Source organism: Pogona vitticeps, chromosome 1, assembly GCF_051106095.1.
Source record: "Pogona vitticeps strain Pit_001003342236 chromosome 1, PviZW2.1, whole genome shotgun sequence".
Lineage (NCBI taxonomy): Eukaryota > Metazoa > Chordata > Lepidosauria > Squamata > Agamidae > Pogona > Pogona vitticeps.
This window is the reverse complement of record NC_135783.1, coordinates 242,981,159-243,000,115: the sequence shown is the minus strand read 5'-3', so window position 1 is coordinate 243,000,115 and position 18,957 is coordinate 242,981,159. Positions and strand designations below refer to the sequence as shown.

The 18,957-nt window shown below is 42.4% G+C and overlaps 1 long non-coding RNA gene across 1 annotated transcript; it reads right to left on the bottom strand.

Moving 5' to 3' along the window:
* Positions 1–5,431: 5,431 nt before the first annotated feature.
* On the bottom strand, positions 5,432–17,867 carry LOC110078240 (uncharacterized). Its single transcript, XR_002300408.3, has 4 exons — positions 13,469–17,867; positions 7,471–7,643; positions 6,751–6,806; positions 5,432–6,588 (listed from the first exon to the last, which is right to left on the bottom strand). It is a non-coding gene; the product is annotated as an uncharacterized LOC110078240 (long non-coding RNA).
* Between the last annotated feature and the right edge of the window lie 1,090 nt (positions 17,868–18,957).

Sequence of the window (18,957 nt, the reverse complement as noted above, 5' to 3'; positions counted from 1 at the left end):
TGCCTCACTTGTGCACGTTTCCTTGGAAAGAGGCAATGCAGCTTTCATTGAAAATGGCATATGGTGCAGGATTTCTTTAGGCCCAAGGGGTACAGAGACTTATTACAGTAGACAGCTTCTGGAAAACATCAGCACAAAATGCTTCAGCTGTTGTTAGCAGAAACAGAACTGTTGGGATTATAAGCCACCGCTGAAAATGCGAGCAGCCTTATATAAAGGAATGGACATCTACACTGACTGAATACGCTGTGCAGCTTGGGTCATCATCACTCCAAAATATATGCAAGGAGAAAGCACACAAGGAAAAAGTACAGGGTATGATTTGATGGGCCATCCATAGAAGGGGAAGGTAAAAAAATATGGAGCATGGGAAGTTACAAAACAGACTGAGAAGAAGCGATGTGGTTTAAATATGCATAATTATACATTGAAGAGCAAACTGTTGTGCACCCTTTCACTTAATGCTGGCACCGGAGGGAATCTGGTGAAATTAATATGCATGCAACATTCAGCATTGAAACCAACAAAAGAAATATTTTCACACAGTTTATTTGTAAAATTCCCTGCTTGTAATAACTCATCAGAGGGTAAGACAAGATCTCACCCCTCTTCATTGTGTTTCCTTCTTTCTCTATAGACCGGTGCATAAATTAAAAGGGAGACACAAAGGAGGCTGGTCCTTACTTTTTTGTACCATTCCTGTTAGCTATACAGTACTCTCAAAGGGCTGTACAGGATAAAATACAGCAGAGATGAATATTACTTTTTTCTTGGATTTGGGATTCTGCCAGTTGTATTCCAAAAAAGTTTGCATTCCAGGTTCCATGATGTAGCTAAAGTCTGGAGCAGTAGAAATAATGCTGATTGGTTTTATTATCTTAAAGCCTATGAAGTTGTTCCAGGTTGGGAAGATGTGCCAATAATTTACTGGAACCAAGCCTAATCAGTAATTATCAATCTTTGCCCTTCCCTCTTGCTGCTCTGGAAACCCCTTCCATCTGATATCTCTTTCTTCTTCTAATGCGAAGTCCAAGCATCTTCTCAAGACAAATCTCACTAGGCTTTCCCAGACTACTGTAACTCTTTTAAAACATCTGCCTCATTTCTCTATCCTCTCTAATGTGTCCTTCTTCAAATTAGACTGTAAGCCTGTGGACAGGATCTATTTTAGAATGTGCATCTCTTTGCAATTTTAGTTGCTTTAAAGTTAAATAGAAATAATACATTAGGAATTATTTGGAAGGTATCTAAAAATGTGGCAGCAGCTATTGTATCTTTCTAGACATCAGTGGCATAGCTATTCAGAGAATGCTCTGCCCAGTTCTGGCAGCCATAGCCCCATCCCAAAAAGAGCTAGGAAAAGTGCAGAAAAGGACAATTAAAGTGATCAAGAATTTGCAGCATGTATTTTGGACATTTTCATTTAGGAAAAAAGAGCTAGGTGGGGATAGGATGGAGCTTTATTGAATTATGAATAGTGTGGAAAGAATGCATAGAGATATATTCTTTCCTTTTTCATACTTCTAGAACTCAGACTCATAGCTATCCAATATGATTGGCAGCATATTAAAATGATATATATATAAAAACACAGATTTACACAATACAAAACTAATCTATAGCATTTATAAAGCACTGGATGTGGCAATGGCTGCTAAACTCTGAATTTGTTTATTCATTTCTTTAGAATGTGTTGCTTCTCCATATATCACTCCCACAATTTTGTATGATGTTAAAATAATGAATGAAATTAAAAAATGAAGTTTAATTGCAGAATGCAACAAAGGTGCAGATGGCTTTAAAATGGCTAAAACCAAGGATGGAAACCCTTTGGAAGTTTTGGATATTAGCTATGAATGATAAAGGATTGTGGGTGATTAAGTTCAAAATCTATTCAGAGCCAAATTCTCCCAATCCTCAGTGAAATTATGAATAGCAGGTAGATCTATCAAAAGCTTGTATGTGTGTATCTGTGTGCGCGTGCGTGAACATGTGCACCATCAAGTTGATTCTTACCTGGCAAAGTTTTCCAGGATTTTCTAGGTAGCGAACATACAGAAGTAATTCACCATTCCCTTCTTTTGGGGACACCCTGGGACTGTGCAATTTGCTCAAGGCCACATAGACTGGCTGTACTTGCAGGAGGCACAGTAGGGAATCGAACTTCCAACCTCTGGCTCCACAGCCAGATGCCTAAACCACTGAACTGTTGAAAGCTATTAGGTGAGTGGAAATTTCAGTTGCACAATAGAGAGACAGTAAACAGCAAAGGAGGATAGCTGCTTTGATGCCATGCTTATTAACTTCTCAGTGACTTGCCATTGTCAGAAATTGTGGATGTGGTGGGAAGAATTTAATTAGCCTCCCTGACAGATTGCATACCTTCTATCAGTAAAAAAAAGCAAAGAGTCTCCCCCAGCGTCAGGTTTTGTTCAATACATACATAGGCATCCTTCAGTCTCGAAAGACTATGGCAACATGCTCTGAATCGAGGAGTGTCCTCTCCAGAGCATGAAGCCTGGGTAAGGTAATATGGAGGATAGGCTGTTACCCAAGCAGCAGGTCCTCCCTCTCCACGTTACTGAAATGGTCCAATGGAAAGGCAAGAGCCAATACAACTCCAGCAACATCGCAGGAGTTGGCAGAACATCACAAACTGCCTCTGGGACTTTTGTTCAATATGCTAGACTAAATGAACCCTCTTTTTATGTTGATCTTCGAATCTTAGAATTATAGAGCTGGAAAGGACCCCATGGATCATTGAGTCCAGTCCCTGTCAAGGAGGCACTGTGGGGATCTGAACACTGAACCTCTGGCTCAGCAGTCAGAAGCCTAAGCCACTGAGCTATCCATCAGTTCATCCATGTGTGCTTCAGCAATGCCTGTCTTTCCACATCTCCTTCTGCTTCAAGGGCAACAGAACAGAACTAACATAGAAGTCTTTTGCATCCACTTTCTTTCCTTTCTGAAAGCAAGAAAGATTCTCAACCATGCACACTGTCAGGGCTTTTTGGTGTGGGAGGATTATTTTGCAATTTCCTGCAGGGGTGGTGGGAAACCCAGTAAGAGCCACCACATTTTGGCTGTGGCAGTAGTCAATTTCCAGTGGTGAAGTCTCTGTTGGCTTCTGTGGGTCCAAATGCAGTCCCATACCTGAGAAAGTTGCCTACCCCCTAAAGTAGAAAATTCTTTTCAAGAGGACCACCCTCTGAAATGCAGGATATGTGGCCACCCTAAACTACAGCAGCAATAGCCAAGAATGCCTGTCAGAAGAATGGGGAATCAAATATTCCCACTAAGAAAACATCAAAGCTTGATTACCTGGAAAATGCAATATCCCTAACACAGAAGTACTGGCTTGAGGGAAGATACCTGGCCTCTGTGACAAATAGGTATTTCAGGGCTTCCTGCCCCTCCACTGATAAAACTGATAGCCCGAAGAGCCCCTGAAAGACTTGATGGCCAATAATACAAATGACTTCATAAAGGCTGCAACTCTGGACATGGTTGGGTTGTTGAAATCCCAATAAATCCAGTGGCATGTCAGCCGTTCAGGATTGCTACCCAAAAGCACTATACAAATATAGGGATGATAAGGGCTTTAACAGCCACTGGGAAAGATGCTCAGGAGATTCATAAGACAATCCTAAACTACACAAGATTCTGGCAACAGGGCATTTGTTTCATTTTGAGAATACTGAATTATCTTGTGCATCTTATAGTTCCCTCAAGTTCTGAGAGAATGAGCCCATTGCACTAACCTGGAAGAGGCATCGTTTCTATGTTCTCTTGACTCAAGGCAGGGAAGTTCTGGCCCTCTACATGCTGTTGTACTTGATATTCCATCAGCTCCAGCCAGCATAGCTAATGGTGAGGGATGATGGGAGTTGTTGTAGTCCAACATCTGGAAGAGCAGAGGCTCCCTATTTCTGCTTATAGACCCAGATCTCCTTTTCACTTATCGTTTAACAGCATGTCTACTCAATTTATAATCAGATACAAAACATGTATGTGAGAGAGGGACAGGAAAGGAAAGTGTCTTAGGTTTGCCAGCTGTTCCTTATCCCATTTAGCATTAAAAGTAAATGTTAATATTTGACATCACCACCCTGATTACCCTGCACATTAAAAAACAACAACGGAGAGGGAGGGAGGTAGAGAGGGATTCGTCTTTGGGCAGTTTCTTCTATGCTTTGGCTCTCCATGCCCCCAATTCGAAATAAAAATAAAAATTGCCACTGAAGAGTGCAAGGAGGCTTTTCAGGTTAAAACAAAAAACCCAAATAAAAGTATATTTGGGGATAGGAGGTGCAGGAACGGGTATGCACACCCAAGGTCTGGGAAGATATCTGTGGAAGATGCTTACCTGAAAATGAGCAGATGTATTATGGCATAATAAGCTTTTGTGGACTAGAGTCCCCTTTATCAGATGCATGCAGCTACAGAGATGACTTTTCTGGTTTTCCAGATTAAGGATTCCAACTAGTCACATTTAAAAGGCATTATGGAGCTGCTATTCCAGCTTTTCTCTAGTAAGGAAAAAGGTAGTACAAAAAGGATGATGCAGGATGCTTTAAAATAAAGAACAATAATACCAAGATTTCTTGCAAACTTTCATTATAAGGAAGTGTCTGCACAGTAAAAACCATGGCCAGGAGCACCAGACATGAGCTTGATGAAGTGATTTTTAGTTCGTTGGTTCTTCACAGGTGGCACATATACCAGGGCTAGGAGAGATGCAGATGTAGCTGAAGCAGTGCATAAGGTTTCCATAACAATTACTAAGAATTCAATTCTTCCTCAAACTCTAAGCCCACCTTCAATTGTAATGGGCCATTTCCTTTGACTTATCCACCTGCAGACAGTCTGTGATTTTTTGTAATAGTAATATTAGACATTTGGTGCATCTCCCAATGCTTCTTCCCTGTGCCCACCAACATAGCATAAATGATAAATAAAATAAAAGAATATCCATAAATATATCCTTATCAAAAATTAGTCTATTTGTTTCTAGTATGCAGGCGGGGTGGTGGTTGACAGAGCAACTGATTGAACATTAGAGGTCAAGGTACTGCTGTAGGCTGCAAAATAGTAATAATTATGTGCCATCAGTATGATTCCATGTCATGGCAAACCTCCCAGGATTTTCTAGATATAAAGTACTCAGAAATGGTTTGGCAGTACCTCCTTCTGATGGCAGTCTAGGACGATGCAGTTTGCCAGAGGGCATACAGGGGGCAGGACGTCCATCCCACACTCCACATGATCTTAGATGGTCCCCCTCCCACGAGACACATTGGGGCCAGTTCCCAGCCCCTGCCTCTGCAGCCAGATGCTCCAACCCACTGAGCAAAAGCTGCTGCCATAATACTTGTGTTTGCTGTAACAGACTAGCAGAACTCACACACATAAATGGGGCATTATTCAGACAGAAAATCTCAAGAAACCTTTATTTGAAAGAAAAAAAAAACAAACTGCAAGTTTATAGTGGAGCGAGAGACGTGGACAAGTTCAGAGCTGCTGTGTACAGTGAAATGCAAGCACTGGTTCAGATGGGCAGTTGTAGGCGGCCTGAGTTCACAGAGAACTACTTGAGAGCTTTGTAGAAGACAGGCTGTGTGATGTAGCAGAGAGAGGAGCATTTGCAGGCCCACTCTAAACATGCTTATTCGGAAGTCCCACAGAGTTCAATTGGACTCACTTCTCAGTAAGCATTGCTAGGATTTCCAGCTTCTTTAGAATGTTGTGTGTGGTGCAGATGCAGAAAAATATCAAAGAGTTTCCTTCTGTTGCCTCAATTTTCCACAGGATTAGCTTGCAAGAGAAATCACTGGCTGTCCAGGATCAGGAACAGAGCCCCAATCCCCCTCCCCTTTCTGTGAAGTATTTGAGGGTTCTGTTTTTTAAATTTTTTAATAATTGTATCCCTCTACTTAAGGCAGAACAGGTAGCCCAGAAGCAACAAGCTTCCGTGGGATTCAGAGAAAGCAGTCTGGTGTAGCAGCATCATCATTAAGTGCATTGTCTCTAATTAGATTGAGAACAAAAGTTGCAGAAAAAGAAACATGTTGTCCTAATCTATGCTTTTGCCAAAAAAAAAAAAAAGGAAAAGAAAAAAGCGAAAAGCGAAAAAAGAAGCTGAAAAACGATTTGACTGAAGTTTTTAAGCCAGCTTTATGCTTGCTGTCCCCCTCCCTAAAGCCTTTGCAACATATGGAAATTAGCTGTATTTCCATAGGATCAAAGAGTATATTAGCTTATCTGAACAGTGGGACTAGCTATGCGAATCCCAGAGCTTTAATTTTTTTTTCTACAAAAAAAAGAAATATGGTATTTTTATTTTATTTTTTTGCCATTCCATCCAAGCCCCTGAGGTGTTGTGCAGTATGACAGGCACTGTGTAGACCTGCAGGTTTGCTTCAGAAGTTGATGCAGTCATTTCACTGTTATTCAGAACAATCACATAACTTGATTCATTTAGTTATGTTCAGCCAATACGGAAGACCCACTCTCGTTAGTTCTTGAAAGGTCTTCCAAAGGAACAGATGGTCTGGACAATTTGGCCTGCCCACAACACAGTCAGGGTCACTGGAAAACAAAAGACTAAAATGAAGGCAAAGGAAGGATGGGCGAAACCAATAGGCAGCTAGCCATTAAAAGAAGGAAGAACATTTTCTCATCCCCAACAAGACCAACAGAACCCACGTGAGTACCACATTCAAACAATACATTCATAAAACAGACGTGTACCTGGTTTTCCTCATTTCCCACATGTCCAGATGAGAGCAGCCAGAATGGTAAAAGTTCTGGAAACTAAGTCTGATGAGGAACAATTGAGTACTAGGTATATTCTGCCAGGAGGTAAGAAGACTGAGAGGCGATATAATAGCCATCTTTAAATATTTGAAGGGCTGTCATTTGGAAGATTAAGTGAGCTTGTTTTCTGTAGCCCCAGAGGGTAGGCCCTGAAGTAATGGATTCCGGGTACAACTAGACAAACATTCGCCTTGCTGCTTGTACTGCAATTCTCACTGTTAATTTCGACACCCTCCCCCATCAATTACATGATATAAACCTAATCATGAGAAGACCTAGTCTTTTTCCCATGGGTATTTGGTATATTTTGTTCGGTAGGCAGAGCTTTTGTTTTGTTTTGTTGTTCCTGCTCACATTGTTCCATCTTGCTTTCTGGTTTATGTGATCTCCTGTATCAGTCTTCTGGAGCAGTGAGGGGGTATATCCTGATCACATTGAGGGTGACCTGGTATCTTCAGTGGGGTGCTGTGTGATGGTTCGCCATTATTTCTTTTAGGCTCATATATCTATACAGCTGATATCTCTTGTAAAAAATAATCCTTAATTTTTTAAAAAAGTTACTAGGTTAGTGTTATTCAGGGAGGAGATGAAGCAGTAATTCAGAGTGACCAGGTCTTGTCAGGTTAGAGCAGAGAAGACTGCTTTGGGGCTTACCTTATTTTGCAGTTTGGCATTGGGGGGCAGGAGCAGAACTGTTTTCATCAAATGTCCAGAACTTGAGGAAACTTTGCCAATCCACTTTTCCTTCAGCTATGGTCCCAATTTTCTCTGGTTGCCTCAGGTTTTCTGGCTGGCCTTTTCCAAAAGAAGGGAGAGCTGTCTGCAGCCTGCAGAGGTGGGACAAATGTAAAGACGGGAATGGAGGAGGTGTGAGGTTGTGTCCTGCTGCCCAGCGCACCCAGAATATTAAACCTTACAGCCAAGGCTGAGTTGCTTTCTTGTAGCTCTTCAGTGTTTTAAAGCAATCTTTAAGCCACAGTTTTTTCTCATGAGGCCACGAAGAGTCAGACACGACTTAATGACCAAGCAACAACAAATGCATGTATGTACACTTAAAAAAATCATTGTTGACTGAAACTGTTTGCTCCTGTCTAGAATGGGAAAAAAAAGAAGCAAGATTCTTTGTTTCTTTCTTTTTTCTAGAACACATATACGTCTATACACAGACGATCTGAGGAAACTAACAAGTTTCAGCTGGTGGATACAACAGTCAGTTCAGCACTAAGTCACTTTGTAAACTGAACAAATAAAGAGGTCTGGCAGGGTGGGGATTATGACAGAGGACGGTGTGAAGTACTACACCCAGAAATGTACCTAATTGGACTCTCTGCTGTGCAGACACTTGCAAAATACCTTCCAATGGTAATTAAATACACCTTGTGTGAATGAGAACAATTTCAGCCAGCACAAAATGACAAAATGCCAGTCTGTGGCATAGAAAACTTTGCATCAGCCCAGGACAACCATCTGTCTAGTTGCTCCCTCAAATTATGAGAAATGAGAAGAACTTCTTGAAACTAAGAGCCATTTGACAGTGGAAGGAAGTGTCTCAGAGGGAAGAACTTCACTGGAAGTTTTTAAATAGAGTTTAGATGGCTACGTGTCCAGGATGCTTTAGCTGCAGGTTTCCTGCACTGGCAGGGATTGGACTTGACGGCTGTTAAGAGTCCCTTCCAGCTCTACACATCTATGATTCTATGGTTAATTTCAAAGGAGCTTCACACACTTCAGCGAGATAGAAACACATCCATAAATTATGTCTTATCCTTGCTTTATGGAATGGTACACATCTGCTGCGTGCAATAACTGCCGTGCAGCCCCCCACCTGGCCCCTTCCTTTGCAGTGGGATACTAGGTATTTCTACAAGGAAGGAAGTTCACAGAGTTCAGTGAGCATTATTACCCCCAGCAAAAATCACTAAGTCGTGATACAATTGGAAGATTTTGTACAGAGATTTTAAAAATTCTGTATTCCCTGTAATTGAGTTGGATCCCTGAAACCAGAGGATGGGATTGCAAAAAGTGTCTATTGTAAAGGTTAATGGAGTTGTTGGGTGGGGATCATTCATATTACTCTCAATTCCCTTCAGCATTACTTTCTTGCAGTTAAATAATTTCAGACTCTGGACTTAATGCTCTTAACCTCCTTCTGGGTCTATATTTAGGTAGTTCTACGTTCTACTTAACTTCAAAATGCTGAAACCAAACTCTGCTATATTTTGGGGCCCTCCTATTCATTCTACTGAATGGGGGCCTAGACCCCAAATCCCGCCCTGATGACACTATAGCTTATAAGAACTCTAAAATAAGCTGTTCTAAGGGGAGGGGGTAGGTATCTGGCCCAAGATGCCCCCAGGGAGAACAGCCAGCCTGTGTGGCCTTGAGCAAGCTGCACAGTCCCAGGATGCTCCCAGAAGAAGGGAATCATAAACTTTTTCAGGTACTCTCTATTTAGAAAGCCCTGACCATACGTCAAATTGACTTGACAGCATGCAATTATTAAGAGTTGGGGGAACTGTGTTAGTCTGTTGCAGCAAAAACTACAAAGAATACTGGGACCTTAAGAAACAAATAAGTTTTATTTGGCATAAGCTTTCATAAACTGCAGCTCACTTCTTCAGTTGCACTTGGCAGGAATGTAGGTAATTGTAATTTTGCAATGCCTTTTAAATCCAAAGGAGGATTGCATCCTTTCTACCATATCTGTGTTTACTTCTGTGGGTCTCTGTCTGTCTATGCATTATGTATACTGGGAGATGCAAGATATCCTTAAGAAATGAAGCAATGCAATAAAGAAGATACGGCCTTCGGATTGCAAGAGTTGATTAGGGCTATTAATGACAGCATATTTTGGAGGTTACTAATTCATTAGGTTGCCATAAATCATAAGCAACTTGATAGCACATAAGAACAACCTATGCTAAAGATATAGTATAATCTGCAGAACTGGGTACATGAAGGTGAATTTGTGCCTCAAAATGTGGTGGGAGGGGGTTACTTTCCTATTTGGCACAGAAACAAACTGAAAGGGGACCGGAGATAGCTCTACCAACGTATAAAGGTCTCTGGGCCCCTTCTGCCTCAGCCAAAAGAAACAGAACCCTGGAAAGAGACCTGATGATGCTGTGCTAGGGAGCTCACTAGATACCTCATAGCTGGCCAACAGAGGCAGGGTTTGAAGGATGCTTCAGTTGATTAGGTTAGAAGGGGAACATTGATCCTGCTTTTATATATCCATTAAGAGCCCCAGATTAACCGGCATCTTCAACCACTGACTCTGAGTAGCTCTGAGGGTGGAGGGGAGAATGAGCGTGGTGGAGGAGAGGGAAAGCCAAAAGCTGAAAATATTCCCATTACTAAAGCACATCCCCCTCCCCTGGGGGAAAAACCCCCCAATGCTCACAGACTTCAGTCACTATTTAGCAGAGAAAAAGATTAGTGAATTGAGACAAGCCATGATGGGAGGGGAGGGTTTGCTGTGATCTGCCAGCCCCAAATCAAGGCCAGGTGCCCTTCGCAATCAGACATTTCAGCCAGACACAAACAACTGGACTCTTTTCCCTTGTGGGGATGCCTGTCTTGGAGCTGCCAAAGTGAACAAGCCAGGCAACATGTCTCTGTCAAAGCTAATCCAGCACCTGCTGGGGTAAGAGATGCTCAGGCACGTGCACACAAGGCCCTGTCCTGCCAGGTCACCAAGCAAGGGGAGGCAGCTGCTTGGCTCCACTCTTCCTTTGTCCCTTCAGGTTCTTTGCTTCACCACCATCTTCACTGTCGCCCTACTCTTTGTGCAAAATCCTCTCTAACAGAGTGCTCTCTCACACCACACACACTGTTCTTGCTTGGGAAGGTTTCTTTCTTTGAACACCCAATGCGGAATCTCCCCATTTGTCTGACTTTGCACATATGGGTACCGCAAATGTGCAGCGTTCATCCTAAAAAGGACTGCATATGAAAGAGTCCCTGAGACTTTGAGAGTCGGGGTGTAGAAGGGCTCCCCTGCAATATATGTGGTATGTCTTTTCAGGATAAATTTTAGAACATGGGAACTATAGGTGTGGCATCAAAGGTTAAAGGGCCCCAGCCCCTGGATCAGCTTCAAAGGACCACCAATAGTGTTTCTAGGTATCTTTCGGAGATATGGGGTAAATTAGTCTCGTTGCTTCTCATCCCTGCCCACTTTGGCTACTATGCAGTCTTACAGTGTTATCAATTAGTACCCCTTGAGCAGAGCTGCAAAACAGCAGTGTAACAGGCCCTGATACTTCCATGCTTTCCTCAAGCAATGTTTATAAAAAGGGTCAAAATGACCTATTTCTTATTTGCTGCACTGCTTTCTGTTCTGGAATGTCAGATTGTGGTGTTGGCGGTTCAAAGAGTGATGGTCCATCAAGAAGGATGCTACTGAAAACACTGCTTTCTCAGCCACTGTACTACAGGAGTGCCCTCTTCAAATCAGGTTGACACCCGTTACCAGCTTGCTTCTCCACGTGACTGCCCAGCTCATTTGACACCCCTCAGGCCAGCCCTGAGTGTTTAAGGTTTGAGATTTCCCTGTAACAGAACAGTCTAGCACCCCTCTCTGGCCCATGCAAGGTTTGATTAGGTCCTACTGGTTAAATTTTTGTATATTCTCAGCTTTTAGGGGTATATTGAGTTAAGCAAAGGTTGCTACAAACTATGCACTGTGTACTGATCTTAGGACAGGCATCAGGGCCTGGAAGCTGAGTTCATGTCCCATTCCAGAACTCACCAGACAGAAATACATTACAGTAAGGAACTGGGCAATCCTCAAGGGCATCTAGATCTGCCTCATCACAGTTCATAATGCTAAGGAGACTGTGAAAGATGCATTTATGGCTGGGGCTCTTTGTGCAGTACACCAACTGTCCCCTGGCCATCTGAATCAACTGTGAATTTATTTTGCAACCAAGCTCATAATTGTCTTGAGAGTGTTGCTGCAGAGGCCTGGATCCAAGGAACAAAGAATGAGGCAGTAAAGAAAGTCAAGGGGACTGGCTTTAAGTACTCGAGTAGTGCAAGAGATGAGGAGGACACAGGAAACACCCTCTGAATGTTGTCTATCCCTTGGGGAATGATGCTAGGATTTTACTTCCATAGTATCAGTTATCTTCTTCCTCTTCATCTAACACTGAATCTACAGGTGTGTGTATTCATCTAACAGATGCACCTGTTCCTATAACAGCTGGTGAACCTGTGCTACAGAGCAGTCTCCCCCAACCCACCCCTCACTAGACCTGTTGGGTCACAATTCCCTTTAATCAGCATGCAAAATGCCTGGAGGATGGCAGGTGAATGTCCTAAAACTCTGATATGTTCAGACTAGCTGTGCCACTATAAAATGCGGGTGAGGGGTTCATGTCTTTGCACAGTGCTCCATGTTAAAAGGGCTCTTATGTTTTTACATGAAGGAACATTAAAAATCTGCACTCCCCAGCCCTCCTACATAAAACAACAGAATTAGTTCTTCACAATCTCATTCTGCAGCATATGTTTATGCTGCATATTTAGACACCCTTTTTCACACATTGCTCTCCACGGAGAGAAAATGTGTCTGCTGACCAAATCCCTGATGCCCATGCTTTTGGGAGAAATTTGAAAAGAGCCTTAAGGGGTAATCCTGAATGTATAGCAGTCATGTCAACATTTTACTCCCTTGTGTATGACCCCTCTCCTCATCCAAATTATATGAGAGAGAGGGAAAGAGCAAAAGTAGCCTCCAATGGACTGCTGTTTAAGATATCAGCACTGTGTTCCCCCCATCATTCAGAACCTCAACTCCAATTCCCTAATTCAGAATCTCCCTTGTTTCCCCCAAAAAGCACAAAAGAGTTTCATACAATCACGTGATTCAGCACTCACAGAAGTCCCCTTTTTTATTACAATTCCCAGAATCCTCCAGCTGGCATAGGGGGGTCTGAGGAGTTGTAATGCAAAAAATAACATTGGCAGGCCCTGCTCTGAGAAAACTCTGCCCCAAGCAGCAGATACCTGAGATGCCTGATTTGGCTATGGTGGCATGTGCCTTAATTACTGCAATGCGCTCTACGTGAGTCTGCCTTTGAAGGGTGTTCAGAAACTTCAGCCAGTTCCAAGGGCTGCAGCCAGACTGACTGACCAGCTCTGGTTACAGGGAACATTTAACTCTCCTCTTCAAATAGTTTCAGTGTCCACTGATCCATTTGTGGGCTCAATTCAAAGTGATGATTGCAACATATAAAACTCTATATGGCTTATGTCCAGGCTTTCTGAACATATCCCCATATAAATCTCCCTAGCTTTTAAGATATTTTGGGTAAGCCCTTCTCTCAGTCCCACTATATTCACAGAGTCATTTAGTGAGAACATGTTACAGTATTGTTCTTATGTGTCACCAAGCCTCCTACTTATGTTGACTCTACGAATGAGCAACCTTCAAAATGTTCTACCATTAGCTCAGCTCTTAAAAACTCAAAGCTCTGGTTCCCTTTATGAAGTCACTCTATCTCATATTTGGTCTTCCTCTTTTCCTGCTGCCTTCAACTTTTCCTAGCATTAATGTCTTCTTGTGATGTGCCCAAAGTCTGACAGCCTATGTTTCACAATTTTTGCTTCTAGAAAGAGTTTATTCTTGATTTCATCTAGGACCCACCTGTTTGTCTCTCTGATGGTCTGTGGTATCACCTGAGGACATGAGTGAGGGCCTTTCCAGCGGCTGGTCCAAGACTCTTGAATATTCACTATGCCAGGTTGTCTCCGATCTTCTTGTCCATATACTGGCAAGCAAAGACCTTCCTGTTCGGATAGCTTTTGACAAATAAGTGTTGTTATGAGGTTCCAAGCTATAGGTCATAATTACACTTTTATTATTATGTGCCATCAAGATGTTTCTGATTTACGGAAATCCTAATCAGATTTCTGAAGTGTGTGAGATGTTCAAGGAATAGTTTACCACTGTCACCTTCAATGAGTTTGTACGGCTGAGCAGAGATTTAAGCCCAGGTCTCTTCAGCACCATCCTCTACACCACACTAACTCTCACAACTGCGATAAGGCAGAGGGGGGAAAAAGGAGCCAATCATGGAGTGAGGAGGCAGGCCTTCAGTTTAGGAGCTGGGCAAGGAAGAGAATCAGTGGGGAATGAACCAAGAGTTGAATGTACAGTATTATTTCCAAGCTGGGATATGTGTGTGCCCAAGATTTCAAAAGCTAGAAAGGAGCTGTAATTTTACAAAATCCAAGGAATACTGGACTAACTGCTTAAAAGCCCTTTTGGATTTTGATTTATCTGTTCTTTGCTGTAAACAGCATAAAATTCCCAAGACTGGTTCCCACCCATCCACCCACACATTGCTTGAGCCTCTCTAACCCATAACACCACTTTTCTTCTACCTGCCAAAATTAATGCATCTTTCCCCAGTGGGCAATCAATTAAGTATTGAGAGCAGGACATAGGGATTTGCTTTGCTGAAATACAAAACACTGTTTCCTAGGCTCCATGCAGAGGCAACTTGAGGCCCTAATCAGCTATAATTTAGTACAGAGAAGGGGAACTAGAGAAAACCTCAGCTTCTAAAGTCACATATTATTCTTAGTCTACAGCACGTTCGATGTGACCGTAAATAGGCAAAGCGCTCTTCAGCCACTAAGTGCGGGAGGTGAAACTTCAGCTCATCTTGTGGAGGATCAGAGAATAGGATGACCAGGATGAGTTCTATGTTCCTTTGTTATCCCCTGTTTATAAAATGAGAACTATGTTGGTCTCAAACATGTGCTGTAAAAGCTGAATATGATGCAAGTTGTAAACCTCTATATACTGTACACTAACACCCAATCCTATGCAAGCTTACTACATCTCACTGTTTTCATAAAATCATAACATTATAGAACTGTAGGGCTAAAAGGGAACCAAGGTTCATTGTATCCAATCCCTTGCTGAAACAGGAAATCAGAGCTAAGTATTCTAATCAGGTGGCTATCCAATTTCTTTCAAAAAACCTCCAACAAAGGAAAGTCTCCCACCTTCCAAGATAGGCCTCCAAAGGCTGGAGATTTCACAGTTGATTTTAACTACACAATTGTGCTTTTACTTTAAGAAGTTTACAGGGGGAAACACCACATATCACATTTGTATGGCAAATGCACCTGGTCAGACAAGTTTAGTAGGTTTTAAAAGCAATATTAAAAACTCTTTTCCAAAGATAATTGTGCACATAACACATCAGAAACAGCAACCACTCCTTTAGAGTGACTACTGTAAGTCAGATGTAACTGGACAGCACATAACACACCTTCAGCTGTTTCAAAGCACATGGGTCTGTGTATTATGTGCTGTCCAGTTGCACTTGACTTATGGCAATCCAAACAGCATTTTCAAGGTATGTGAAGTATCTAAGAAGTGGTTTTACTGTTAATGCCCTACAGTGAGTTTCTGTGGCCGAGCAGGTATTGGAATCCATATCTCCTGACTCCAGTCCATCACTGTACTCACCATTCCACATTGGCTCCCAAAATGTGCATAGGACTGCAGTTTTAAAAGAACATAATTCTTTAGTGTCTTTCATAAAGAGACTGAGTGAGCTTTTGGCTAGGTTCAGCTTTCACAGGGCTCAATTACACATGCCAAAAGAACCACAGTTATATCAATTCTGCTGTTATTTAAATTGTTTTATAAATTTCTGTCACATGACACACAGGCAGCATTGATTAATTTGGCCAGCCAATTGAGTTTTTTCCACTTCACTGACATGGTTGTTTTAAACTGTACCAATCATTTCAATCCTTATCATTATGGCACATATGAATTTTGCTGCTGATTTACGTATTTACTTTGCAAATGGGCCGGGTTTGGAGATGCCATGGCCACTGCATGAACACTGTGCTTGTACCCTTAATTTTTTTTTTTAAAAAACTGCTTATCGATAAATTGCTTGCAGCAACAGCAGCAATCACAATAATATGAATACATTGCTCAGAAAGAGACAGCCTCCCCACGCCACTTTGTGGGTTTAAAGTAGGAAAGGGAAAAGAGGGCTTGAGCAGAGAAAGGGGCATTTCTCCCTTGGAACTGTTTGAGAGGGGAAAGAAAGGGGTGTTGCATTAATGTCTCTGACTCTCTCTCTCTCTTTTTTTTTTAACTTTGCTTTTCACAATACTTTGCAAGTCCTTTAAAACTTGCTTCCAAGAGAAGAGCAGAGGAGGAGAGGAAGAAAAGGTGGGAGGAAGAAAAACAGAAAGTGGAGAAATGAATCGGGAAATGAAAATTTAAAAAGGAAGGAAGGAAGGAAGGAAGGGCTGCAGGTGACATATACCACCAGGATGCGCATCGACTAACAGCTGGAAGTGGCAGGAAAATAGAGATATCACTTACAAATGCTTATGTCTTTTACTGTGCGTATCATGAAAAGAACTTTCAAAAATTATCTGACAGTGTGAGACCAGCCAAAGCAGAAGTTTGCAAAGCTGGAAGGAGGCTCCTTGGGGACTTTACTCGTGTTCATGTTTACTGCAGACAAATGTTCTGCCTGACGGGGCCTCCCTTGCTCCCTGGTACAGTACTTATGGCTGGCTTCCCTGCACATTGCTCAGGAGGTGCCAGGCCTCCTGGGTAGCTCACCATCATTTGCTTCGCTTTAGGAAGCACAGTTCACTTTCTCCCCTCCAGCTTCAGCTGCACTTTGCAAAGTCAGGCCCATTTACCTTGGACGACTTGGCTTTGGCTGTTTGGCTAAACTGCAAAGGACTTACTCTTTAATTAGTCCATCTGTTACCTGAGTGAATTCACCTGGTTCAGTTTTATGGAGCGCTTTCCTTATTATTACAACACTTCTTGGGCTCATCTGGCACCTAGTTTCCCAGAAAGAAAATGGGACTGTTCCCCACCCCTGGTAATAGAACAGGATTTATAAATGAGACCAAACAGAATATAGAGTAGGACCTCAGGCAAAGCAGCAACCCCGCCACAGCACAGTTCAAGAATTGGGAGCTTCTTACAGAAGAAGGCATGCACTTCTGTATTGCTTTCTGGCTAGGTATGGTAGGCAGAGATTCAGACCTAGGGACTGGTTTTGCACCAAGCTTCACTTAAACATTCAGCTGAATTGAAATACAGCACCAATGATTCTCGGAACTTGACAATGCTACAACTGATGGGAGATATAGTTCATGAATCTTAAAGTTGCCCTGTAACTGTGCTAGATGTACTCATATGGTTTTATACCACAATAAAGTTGTTCATTCATTCATCAGGCTGGAGAAAACTGCTTAAAGCAACAGTTTACACAAATACCTTTAATGAAATTTAATGGAGGCAGCCAGATTTTCAAGTTTAGTATTTGGAAGACAAACAAGCATCAGACTTTTCATCTTTTAAAATTCTTATCATATACAGTATTTACTTTCCTCCTTCCTCTCTTTGCAGGACCGAAAAACATCGTCAAATAGACAAAAGGGATGTTGGAAGGACAGGAGAGAAGCCGGGCTAGGGTGGGAATGAATGTGCACAAATATAGTTGCATGTGCTTACAGCATAGTTCAAGTTGAGGAGAGGGAGAATTAGCAGGATACACCAAATGCTTGTGACAAAGACGGTACCATTTTTTAAAAAAAGTGACATGCAAAGCAGTATGTATGTGGTTTACAGCTGTCCAAACCTTCCTAGGTTACACCATTCTTCTGTTTCTTAAATGCCCTGCTCCCATGAAAAAGGATGAGGCAGCCATTTTATTCCACCTTATGCTTCTATCTGTCTGATGGCCCACAAGGTCCTTGCAGCTGATAGGAGCTACACCACCACCACCCCGCTCAGCTGTTTTTTGTGGCCCTCTGTCCTGCCATAGCAAGCAAAAAAAGAAAGAAAGAAAGAAAGAAAGAAAGAAAGAAAGAAAGAAAGAAAGAAAGAAAGAAAGAAAGAAAGAAAGAAAGAAAGAAAGAAAGAAAGAAAGAAAGAAAGAAAGAAAGAAAGAAAGAAAGAAGGAAAAAGAGGATTGCAGTTACAGGAAGCCTCCAGAAGTAGTGTTTCACCTTTTAATTAAGCCACAGAGGCTCATTCTGCACCATTTAACATTCCCAAATACAGTACCCATTTTTCAAAGCTGGAGCAAGGGAAGCTCTGTTGGCTGAATTTCTAGCTGCTTTTGGCTGCAGTTTTGCATTTTGGTCGTCTGTTCTGAGTTCTGGGGCTTAAAAAGTGGCCCCTGGACCGACCAATTTCCCCACCCTGTGCTAAACCGAGCAAGGCTCCTTCATTTCTTCAGCACTTGAAATGAGACAACAGATCTGATAACGACATTTTCCAGAAGTGGCAAATGGGTAAAAGAGGACCACAGGGAAACTTAGGGCAAGCCCTGCCTTTGGACTTAGGGAGAGAGGCAGCAAATGCTGGAGATGCTAGCAAGGTGCTGGAGGAGAGATCTGTGGGCCGGGCAGTTTGCATAGCATCCCCTGCTGCCTTCAGGTATGGTATCGAAACCCACTGTCCAAATCCGTGCCATTGTCAGTGCTTAAGAAAGGTTACTCTTCCAGTCCATCTTGTTCTCTGCCTCAGACAGTAAAAATATTGGGCTGGCCCTGTGGGAAGCACTATATTTGTTTGTTTGTTGTGTCTGTAAGCTGCCTTTCTCCTGGGTGAGACACTGCCATCTAGGAGAGGGGGGGGGGAAAGCCATATTGGAGTGGCAGGCCACAATCCTTCCCCTTCCAACCCACAAAGAGCTGAATTATATTAGGAGGCCTGTTATGGCCACCAGGGACAGTGTACTCAGGTCCTGAACTCCCAGTGCTTTGACTGGGAGAGTGGTTTCCTCCTCTCTCTCCCCCACACAAGAGAAGAGAAAAAGAGGCACATACTCTCCCTTAGTTTGCATAGAATTTGAGTCTATATAGGATTTCAGACCTCTTACTGACCTTGGACCAGCCAGCCCTTCTCAGTCCCATCTCCCTGTGGCGCAGATAAATAAGTGTATGCTGTGGTAGGAAGGGCCATGTATCCTACTCAGAATCTTTTTGGACTCCTTTTCCTTACCTTTGTGGGAAAGAGACACACCTCCCTCCTATATTCTTAGAAGCACAACTGTTTATATAAAATATTTTATATTTCTGTCTTTTCTTTCACTGTGTCTTTTTTGTTCCATGCCATCACCA